The sequence below is a fragment of the Equus przewalskii genome, chromosome 9, assembly GCF_037783145.1.
Source record: "Equus przewalskii isolate Varuska chromosome 9, EquPr2, whole genome shotgun sequence".
Classification (NCBI taxonomy): Eukaryota; Metazoa; Chordata; class Mammalia; order Perissodactyla; family Equidae; genus Equus; species Equus przewalskii.
The window spans coordinates 79266756-79277877 of record NC_091839.1 but is presented as its reverse complement, the minus strand read 5'-3'; the positions used below and the strand labels follow the sequence as shown (position 1 = coordinate 79277877).

At 40.4% G+C, this 11122-nt stretch overlaps 1 long non-coding RNA gene across 1 annotated transcript; it reads left to right on the top strand.

Moving 5' to 3' along the window:
* Window positions 1–669: 669 nt before the first annotated feature.
* LOC139073421 (uncharacterized) lies at window positions 670–8448 on the top strand. Its single transcript, XR_011522144.1, has 4 exons — window positions 670–1888; window positions 3480–3617; window positions 3749–3856; window positions 6061–8448. It is a non-coding gene; the product is annotated as an uncharacterized lncRNA (long non-coding RNA).
* Window positions 8449–11122: the final 2674 nt, after the last annotated feature.

The following is an 11122-nucleotide window of genomic DNA, read 5'->3' as shown; positions in this document are numbered from 1 at the left end:
TTTTTATGTCCCACACATGCTCAGTACCAGGCCCTGGCTCTATGACAGTAAACAAGATAGACGTTCATCCTGGGGGCTTTTTTCAAGGAATAGAAAGCAGAAAATCTTCTTTCCCTTCCCAATTTTATCGTTACAAGGTGTTTAACTTTCCATATCTTGAATTTCAAGCATGTTTTATATATGAAAGAAAATTGTTACAGATTGCCTTGTTTCTTTCAGCTTTAAAATTCTGTGACTGTATGCTTCTTTCATCTTTTCCACACTATAGGAGCAAAACAAAAATGAAAACAAAAACAAAAGAAATTAGAATGTCTGCTGCATAATTTGTGAAAGCCCATAAAGAGCAAAAGTTTTTGGGTCGGCTCCGTGGCGGAGTGATTAAGTCCGCATGCTCCGCGTCAGTGGCCTGGGGTTCACCAGTTCGGATCCTGGACGCAGACCTACACGCTGCTCATCAGGCGATGCTGTGGTGGCATCCCACATGGAAGAACTAGAAGGACTTACAACTAGGATATACAACTATGTGCTGGGGCTTTGGGGAGAAAAAGAAAGGGAGATTGGCAACAGCTGTTGGCTCAGGGCCAATCTTCTTCACCAACAAAAACCATACCTTTAAAAAAAAAAAAAGAGAGAAAGTTTCTCTTTACCAATATTTGAATGGTCTGAAAAGGAATTTGACTTAGTCGAAAGTAAAAATCAGACAGAGAGACAAAGAATTCAATCCATAGTTAAAAATGAACAGCAGTAAACCTTTCAAAAGCCAATAAAGAGGGAATGGACCCATGAGTCCACCTGCTAACCATCTATGTGTTGCAAAGTAGTAAGTACAGAACTTCTGAGACCTTTCCCAAAGCTGTTCCATAGATGCAACTGCCATATAGAAACAGTTATTATTGGTTTTAGCAAGAGTACAGAGACATGAACATAAAAGTACCCTGAAAAGATATTTCTGCAATTAAAAGTTAGGGTCAAAGATGAAGCCTGTGCTTTGCCACTTGACTCCGTGATGGGCCTCCAGCGTATGGCAGAGGGTTGCGAGCCTGCTCACTTTCTGGATAAGAATTTCTTTGTCTATATTGTTTTCTCTTACACACACCAACACCTGCCCTCGGTCTGTATGGCTCCTCAGGCACAATTCCCACTTATTTCAAGACAAGTTCCCTGGGAATTTGAATGGTAAAGTTGAATCTTCAGAGGTTTCAAATATTCACTCTATTTTTCTTATCCTTCACATCTGAAATGTAAAAAGATTATGACAAATTAATTCTGCCGTGGACTCCTCAGCTTATCCTGGGAGAAGCTTCTTCTCTTTTCAAAGTGTCAGGACTCAGGCCAAGTACAAATTGGTAAACTTCCCATAATGCCATATAGGATTTATGGGAGCGAAACTATATCTGTCTCAAGTGGAATAAAATAAACCCTCTGTCATGTATCCACGTCAAATAACTTAGGGGAGAATTTTGTATTATCAGATATGACACAGGTATATTTTCCAGCAAAAGCTGTGTCATACTCTTGAGGCTAAGTAATAGTTTGATTTTTTCCTACGTTTTCTCTTTCCTTTCCTGTCACTTAGGCAGATAGGCAGCTCAGGAGGTGGCCTGCATCAGAGTGCCAGACAGAACCACTTTCTTGTGTTTCCAAAAGCCTAAGAGCATGCGAAAACTCATGGGGCTGGCAGAGGAGGGAGCCCAGGGCAGGGAGAGGGCTGTAGGGCGGGGCTGGTGGCTAGGGGCATGTAGGGATGGGGGGCTCCCACAGGGGGTTATCGGCCTCAGCACAGATCCTTGCCTCAGGAGTAGAGCAGCAGCAGAATAGCGTCTCCATGAGAACGCGGCAGAGAAGAACACGCCTGCAGCTCAGACATCCTGCTCATCCACCGTCAGAGGTAAGTGAAAACAATCTAAGGGTCCCTAAAGGAATTTTTATTTTTTTTTAATTCAAAGGAAATGAGAAACTGGTATGCACAAAAGCACAGAGGTGAGAGAGCAAGGAAATCTTGTTGGCAATGACAAAATACCTCCAAACTCACTGGAGAGGAGACAGAATGAGGGATGCTCAGCACAGAGATAGCATGAAGGGGAGGAGCTGGTCGTTAATTGGGTTGAAAAGACTGGCAATTACCTGAGTGGTTGAGCAAAACTGCCGGAACGAAAACTCTTCCTGTTCAGAGACTCCATCTGCTGCATTTGCATGGACTCAGGGCAGGAGGCTGGAGATGCTCCCAGGAGGAGGTCACCGCAGCGACTCAGGTGGGAGGTGAGGAGGGCCTGGGCTGTGGCAGGCAGCGTGGGCTTCTGCAGACAGGATTAGCAGCCTGCACCAAAGATGGATTGCGGATGTTCGCAGAAGAGAAAGAAATGTTTAAAAATGACTCTGTAGCCAGAAGTCTGGTGCCTGGGCTAATCCTGGTGCCGTGGAAGGTAACAGAACATTTTTAGGAGATGGGGAGGGGCAGAGGGTGATAAGAGGCAGAGAGGAGGGGACAACCATGATGGACAATGAGGATGAAGACATAGTTCTACTAATCATCCTGCAGACAGAAGAATTAGGTACACCATTTTTATAATCAGAACATTCCGTGTCTTATCATTTAAACCTTATCTTAGCGATGAGGAAATGGAGGCCCAGGGAGAGCATGGCTCCTTTGCTCAAGACTGTCCAGCTGGCCGTGGAGAGCGGGCACAGGAATCCGACATGCTGGCCCGTCCATTAGGGCCCTGCGCACGGCAGCACTCTAGCTCCTCGCTCTGTCCTGTGGCCCAAGGCTGCCTTCTTTGCCCTCTTTATTCAGAAGGTCTTTCCCCCAGAGTGCCAGACTTTGGGGTATATTCTCTAGTGCCGCAAAGAAAGGCTAGCTCTAGGAACTTGCACTATATAGGCCTTTTTCTAGAATATGTCTATTTTCACTATTTCAAAAATGTCCTCTGAGCGCCTACTTTGTGTCGGGCAATGCGCTGGCACAGCCGTGAACAAGATAGTCCCAACTCGGATGGAGCTTACATTTTCAAAACTGATAACATGTTTTGGTGGTGCATCATATCTTTAGGCATCAATTTTTAGATTTTTATAATTGATTACTTTTTTTACTTTTACCTAGAGACCTTTGAAATTTGCACCATCTAGACCAGCGGCTCTTAAACTTGAGTGTGATCAGAATTACTTGGAGGACTTGTCAAAACGCAATCTGCTGAGCTGCACTCCCAGAAATTGGACTTAGGGTGACTGGGGGTGGGGCTGAGGACCTACATTTCTAATAACTCCCAGGGGATGCTGAGGTCACTGGGCCAGGGACCACCCTTTGTGAACTGCTGATTAAGGGTCACAGGGTCTTGTTGATCTTCTGGTGTGTAAAGAGCAAAAGGCACGTGGGGAGTGAGGTTAAGAAGGTGGGTAGGTCTGAACACACCTGTTATTAGCTGGATGGGGACCCAGATTTTGAATAGCCTCCTATATTCAAATCTTGCCTTATTCTCCAGCCACTGTACTTTCTATCGTTCCTGGAAGAAGAAATCTCCAACTAGAGTAGAGCCTCAAGACAAGGCAGGACTTCATTCTGCTAGAAAACTCCAAAGTCTCACGGAAAAGAAGAGCTTTTTTCTCTCATGATTTCCAAGGTAGTCTCTAGCATTTATGAATGTACAGACTAAATCAGAAAATGCTGTGTGGAAAGAGAAACGAGTCATCATTTCAGCAGTTGCCACCAGCTGCCACCTTGTATTTGACCCTGATTCCAGTTTTCTTACAGGAACGCGGGCTGTGGCCTTAAATTCTCTTCCCACGTACTCTCCTTGCTCCTGCTTGCCAACTGCAGCCTCCCGGGGCTGTCCAAATCCATCTGTCAGGAGTCCATGCAGTAAGTGTGCCACGATCCCAGCCCATCAGAACTGCTTCTGCCAAAGGGCCATCGGCTCCGCTAGCTTCTTCTTCAATTTCAGCTCCGTCCGCATCTTTATGTTTTGTTTAGAGTCGAGTGTACAGTTCTCACGTAATAAATGTTGAGTGATAACTTGACTGATGTCTGCAATGACACAAATGGGGATGTTTTGTAATTTCAACATAGAAAGTAGGAACTGAATAAGGTGGGCTATTTCATAGACAATCCCAAGTATCGTAACCTAGATCAAACCATAAAGTAGCTTATTTCGTAAATTTCTTACATAACAAAAATTCTAAATGATAATATATGTTCATCATATTTATCATGGCAAAAAGACAAAATTGAAGTACCCATAATACCATCACCCATAAATAGACTCAGCTGTGATTTTGGAAACTAACCTTTCCAACACAGGCACACGCACACGTATGAGGGCATGCACATACATGCACACGTGTGCACAAATACATGCATCTATGATAAAACTAGGCACACTTTTTTGCGACTTGTTTTGTTTTTGTCTTTACTGTGAACAGCTTTCCACATTTTAAATCAAACAGCCTCCTGTTAAATTGCTGTTGAAGTATTCCTCCATGTGAATGCACCGCAGTTTCTTTGTAACTTAACCAGTCTCTCTACTGCTGGACAATTCCTCCTTTTATAATAATACCTAACTAACCGTGGGGTCACTAAATTATTGAGGTCAAATTTTAAGTCCATCTTTAGTAATTGCTTTGAGATAAATTACTAGAACTGTCACGTTAAAGGTATTAGTGCATATGACCAAATAGCCTTCCAGGAATCTTACACAGATTGTTTTCTACACCAATGAAACTGCCAATTTCTCTAAGAGACTTTGCAGGTCATTGATGTCTGTATTCCCAGCACCTCTTATGGGGACTGACACATATAAATAGCCGTCAAACGAATTAATAGACTTAAGTTATAAGTTCAACTACCTAAAATGTTCATTTATGAATGGACTATTTTGGCTGAACATATATCACCTTTTCAAAGAAAGGCTATAACTACCTGAAAGGAATAGTTGAATCTGTTGTTGTGGTGAAGGGTTGTAAGACCATAGAAACTTGAATAAAGAGAAACTGAGCTAGAAGCACCCTACTCAGGGACGGTAGGGGCTTATCAAACAGAGTGAATTCGGGCACATTTTGGGGAACATCGTATGGCGGATAGCATATATTGGGGATAAATTGATTGCATTATTGAGTAATAGCTTTTTTGGTGAAAAAATGTGCAATATTAAGGATACAATGACTTTATTCTTATAAACACCAGACTCTTTCTGAAGGGTTTTACCCATGTTGAAGCTATACCAATTCTCTATGTATCATTTATCTAGCTATCTGGCTAGTAAGCGATCTCGTACCCTAAAATCTCTCTCTCAATTTGCAATTGCTTTGTATCAGTGCCTTTATGTTATATAGAAACATAAGTTAATAGATTTTTCTCCTTTTACTAAGTGTCCGAGGTGATAGACATATGGTTGATATTGTTCAAAAGAATAGATAGATCAAAGTAAATGAACTTAAATGAGAACAATTAGTAAGTACAGAGTATGTATGAAATGATATAATAATAGGAGTCCAAAAAGGTCTCCTATGCTGAGCAACAAAACAGAAAGTTCTCATGGGGTTGTGATGAACTAATACATCCGTTACTCGACATTCATCCAGACTGGACTGTGGTCGAGGCCTTTGACTGTGTCCTGATAGAATGTACAGATGACCTTGAGGAGCCTCCCATACCCAAAGAACTTACAAGCCAGTAAAAAGTAAAACTCTTTATAAATTGCAAAGCATTTCATCATAAAATTTCTTGACTGAGCCCTACGGTACCCTTGCAACTTGAGTAGGCAAGTACGATTAAGCACATAATGTTGAAAAGTGAAAAACTGAACTGAGGCTCAGAGAGAGTTTTTCCTAAATCATGCAATTTAGTTTCAAGTTCCAAAACTAAGACTTTAACCTTTAATGCAATGCTTATTCAACAACACATTGCTAATCTCTTTGGGTTGTAGGTATTTTGATTAAAAACAAATTAGTGCGGATGACAATTAAAAAATTCCCTGGTCACAGCTTTTATTAGTAAGACAATGATGATATGGGGGCAAGGTGGGGCAGCTTTTTCTGTATCTTGTAACACTTCTGTTCATGTTTCAGGACGAAAATTGCGTTAGCTTTTGTAAATCACTGTGATGGTTTACTCCTGTTGTCCTTTTCAACAACTCCTGTAATTGAAGAGGGACCCTTGAGAAACGACAGAGAAGATTCTGTGACCCAATCAGCTTCAGCAGAAGTGAGTGCTGGGTTTGTCTTCCATGTGCTGCTCTCCTCAAACAGGAAGGATCCAGGACAGCAGGATCTGAGAGCAGCAGTGCCGAAGAAGCCCTGGGACACAGGACACGCCCTCTGGGCACAGAGGCTTATGGCGGATCGAGCTGTGATCCTGAGCAAAAAACAGATAGGGAAATGAGAGACAGAATCCAGCAGGGAGAAGAACTCTGGTACCCCAAAGGAAAAAGTTTCTTATGGACTGAAAAGGACCACAAGAGAAGAGTAAAGGGATGTTTGCAAAACCCTCTTGTCTCCAAGTGTATTCAGAATGGGCTACAAGCAAGACCGTGCTCTCTATGGGCTGGATTAATGGAGCCTGCTCAGCTTTTCATTTGTAGCAAACATAATATCAGGGTTTAGTGTACCAAAATTCACTTAAATTTATTTATTTAAACATTAGAGTTTTAAGTAATTTTTAATATTTTTCTATTAAAAACATTGATAAATTGAATTAGAAATTGTAGAAGGTATCGTTTGAGCTCTCTGCCTAGCTTATGTTGACCCCTTTTTCTAAGAAGATCACTCTACAGACACGGAGTGGGCTCCCTACAGCCATGTTTTGGGGCACATTCATGTTCTTCTGGCCACGGTCAATTAGACGCAGGTATGTGTGTGGTTCCCAATGTGGGTCAGGGAATCCTCGCCATCTGCCTTTCTGGAAAATTTGGAATTGCAGTTCAGTGATGACTGCTTTTTCTCAGGATATGAATAACATGAGAGTTTTGAAGTTGAGGGTTACTGAGCAATCATCTTCTATACACCAGAGCACAGAAAAAGAGAGATGTTCTGGGAGGGGCAGAAGATGACGGATATAGCCTACCGCCTCTCTGATTGTCAGTCATATCACTATATCAACATTAGTATGGAAATGGGTAGAAATAATACAGGATGTTAAATATGATTAGATAGACCGTGAAATGTAAAAGCCAAAGAAATCTGAAAAGAGAAGAGACGATTGGCCAAATGAGAACCACAGACACACACTAAACGCATCTTTTGCACATAAAACCTGGTTTCCAGCTGTTCCAGTCTTCTGCTCCCTTCTCTCAAGTCCCTTGACATCCCTAGTCTCATCCCCCAAGTGACCTCTACTTCTGGTATAATCTTCTACAAATTTTCTATGTAAATACAAATCTTTTTATTCATTCACTAAATATTTTAAATATATCTATTATGTGCTAAAAAATATGAACAAATCAGAAAGAAAGCCCATTTCTCAAATAATTTACATCCTAGGGAGAGGAGAGAGAAAATAAACCACAGGAAACAATCAAGAAAACCGCGGGATAGTGGTAAGCACTATGCCAAGAACTAAAGGACGATGTGGCATTGACAGGTAGATGCTCTATACTGTGTGGCCCGGGCAGGTTGCTCTAAGAAGTTCCGTTTTCGGCTGAGTTCTGGCTCAGCTGGGGGAGAGGCGATGGGGATGGTGGAAGAAAATATTCCAGTCTAGTGCAGTGGTTCTCCAACTGTGATGCCAAGAGTTCAAGACATTTCGGGAGATCCACAAGGTCAAAACTATTATCATAGTAATACCAAGATATTATTTAACTTTTTTGCTGTATTGACATTAGCACTGATGTTGCAAAAGCAAAAGTGGGCAAAACCATGAAGGCTAGCAGGAACTGATTGAGAGGTAATAAGCTCTACTCGTAGTCATTGTGGTTTTTTTTCCTGAGGAAGATTAGCCCTGAGCTAACATTGGTTGCCAATCTTCCTCTTTTTTCTCTTTGCTTGGAGAAGATTAGTCCTGAGCTAAAAGCTGTGCCAATCTTCCTCCACTTTATATGTGGCTTTCAGCCCCAGCGTGGCTAACCAGTGGTGTAGGTCCATGCCTGGGATCCAAACCCCTAAACCCAGGCTGCAGAAGCAGAGTGCACCGACCTCAACCACTAGGCCATAGGGCCAGCCCCAGTCATTGTATTTTTTTAATGTTAAGCACATATAGTTTTAAAAATGCCAACTTCACTTAACAGTCTCCTTGTTGAAGCGGGACAATGATTAATTTCATTATATCTCACCTCTGGAGTACACAGCTTTTAATAGTCTGTGTGATGAAATGGGAAGTATGCATTCATCACTTCTGCTGCATACCAAAGTGGGATAATTGTCTCGAGGCAAAACCCCTTGCTGACTTTGTAATTTAAAAAGATATATTCTTATGGGAAAATCACAGCTACTAAATAAACCAGTAATGATAAAATTAGAAAATCACTATTTTGCCATTATTCATAAACTAACGGCATTGATCATTATCAGCTACTAATCCACAAAAAAAAAAAAACCAAAACAGATATTATGTGCATCCTGAGGGAAGAACACAGCATGACCTAGAAGGCAGCCTCGCCAAAATAAATAAAATAAAATAAAATAAAATAAAGCTTAATCTGATCAAGCCTCTAGATCAAACAATCAACAAACAGGAACCACAGATGCCAGTGGCAGGTGTTAAATGATACCATGGACATGCAGTGCTATGCGAAATTCTACAAATAATCTCATTTCTTCAATAAAAATTTGCAAAAATAAGAAAATAAAGAAAGAAAAGTAGGGGTGGACCTCTAAATTGAAGGAGACAATAAATTTCAACTGATTGCAGTGTGCGGATCTTTTTTGATGCTGATTTTAAAAATTCTTTACGATATTTGTAAGACAATTGGAATCTGATTATTTACTGGATAGTTGATAATATTAAGGAATTACTATTTTGTTGTTAAATGTGATTAGTATTATTGGGATTAGATCATTTAAAAATATCCTTATCTTTTATACATACATACTAAAATTTTTATGGATTGAATAGGAGAAATAAATAAATTGAAGCAAAAACTAGCATCAGGCTTAATGGTGAAAATCTCTACTAAACTGAGAGAAAGATAAAGATGCCCCACTATTGCCCTCGTCTTTCACTATTGTTTTGGAAGTGCTAGATAATTCACTGAGGCAACAGAATTAAATAAGGAATATAATAATTACAACAGAGAAAGCAACATCACCATAAACTAGAAAAAGATTTATAGAGCATGAACTGAAAAACTTTTAGAAACAAGTAAAAACATCAGTATGGGTACTGCTTATAATACTAATGTAAATAGTATTGACTTTCCCTCATAGAAACAACAGAAAGCTGTGATATATAATGGCGGGCAAGATCTTATTAAAAATGACAACAAAAATGCAAAATACATAAGCGTATATGTAAAGAGCTATGAAAGACTACATGAAGAAACTTTTGAAATTTTTATGAAACACCCAAAAAGTCCATAGAAGAAATTGATATTACAAGGATATCCACTCTCTGAATTCATCTATATATTCCATGCATTCCCAGACAAAAGCCAATATGATTTGGGGTGAGGAATACATTTGAAAAAAATACACTAAATTTCTTTTTACAAATCAACGGGTAAGTATAACCAGAGACAGTGTTGACTTTTGAGTCCTTCTTTGCCTCTCTCCCGTTTTTTGAGAAGGGAGGAAAGCAGAAGAGGTCCCTGGACGTCCATCCGTAGTGGACTGGCCAATGGGGCTTTGGCTCTGGCGGCCCCCCGGGCCCAGCTGAGCAGGAGAGGACAATGTCAGCAGCTGCGAGCTCTCACACAACATCTCACTTAAAATGTCATGTGTGCTACTTGGTTTAAATTGTCACCCCTCCAGCAACCACAAACAATGCAGACACAGCAGATGTGTTTTCTATTTAGAATTAAACAGTTTATCTCAACCACTGTCATTGTTATAGGGAAAAAATAAATAAATATCCATCTTAATGTAAACTTCAAAAGGTACTTTCTGGCAGCAGGAGATATTTTCAAATCCAAAGGCCTCTGAGAAAACTAGGGTTTGACCACAGATTTTTTTTCAAATCGAGATGCTGGCAGCTCCAAGAGTAGTAAAACGCAGCCTGGTCAAAGATTTTTGGCCAGATATTACATACAATAACTCATGTCGTTGATGCTTAATGGTCCAAAACATTAAGTAAACATCATAAATGTCTTTTGTTATTAAATGTTCCATTCAAACATTTTGTTTAACTCTTGTGTAATGGGTAGAAAATAAGAAAGCTGCGGTAGAGATTGGCCTTAATGACAATCTTTGATTCACCTTTTAGAGATTTTTTAAAATGTATGCCACCCTCAAAGTTACAGAAGGAAAGTAGTATTTCTGTCCTTTGGTGTGTGCATTCCAGCTCTGGAAGTTAGGCTACTTGTAAGCTTGACTTTGTCAGGTCAAGTTCAAATTGCCACCCATGTATTCAGAAGACTATAACTTTGTTCTCTCTAGAGTTGGGAAGTCAGCCTTCCTTCCTCCGAGATAACTACAGTAGAAATATGGGTATTTTCTTAACGTGAGGTCACAAAGGCAGGGAAAATGCTACTTTTCAAAGATCATTTTGCAAGGGTAACAATTGATTTAGTAAAAGGAAAACCAAAATTGGTTTGTAAAAAAATGGCCTATCCAGGCAGCGATCATCCAGTATACCCTAGTCCACATATCTCAGTGTAAATGCACTTGTGTTTCCATAGCCTGAAGAGTCCATTTAGTCATTAAAACGTGGCTCATTTTATCCTGGACCTAATCTCGGCTTTTCTCTTCTAGTGTTTTTTTACTCTGTCGCTAAAACTTCAGCAAAAAGCCCTGTAGTGGCATTGTACTTGCATTTTTCCATGGAGCTTCTTTTCTTCCAATTTAAGTCAAGAAAGTTGCTCAGCTACCCTACTAGGATTATATCTTTTCATGAGCCCAGAATGCTGAGAGAGTGACCCGGATGCTTTCCGGTTCTGTTAGGGAGGAGGACATGCAAACAGCACAAACCAAGTGGCCATCCATTTGTATCTTATAATTTTTATGTAGAGAAAATCTAAAATCACATTGGGCGTGTTGCTTC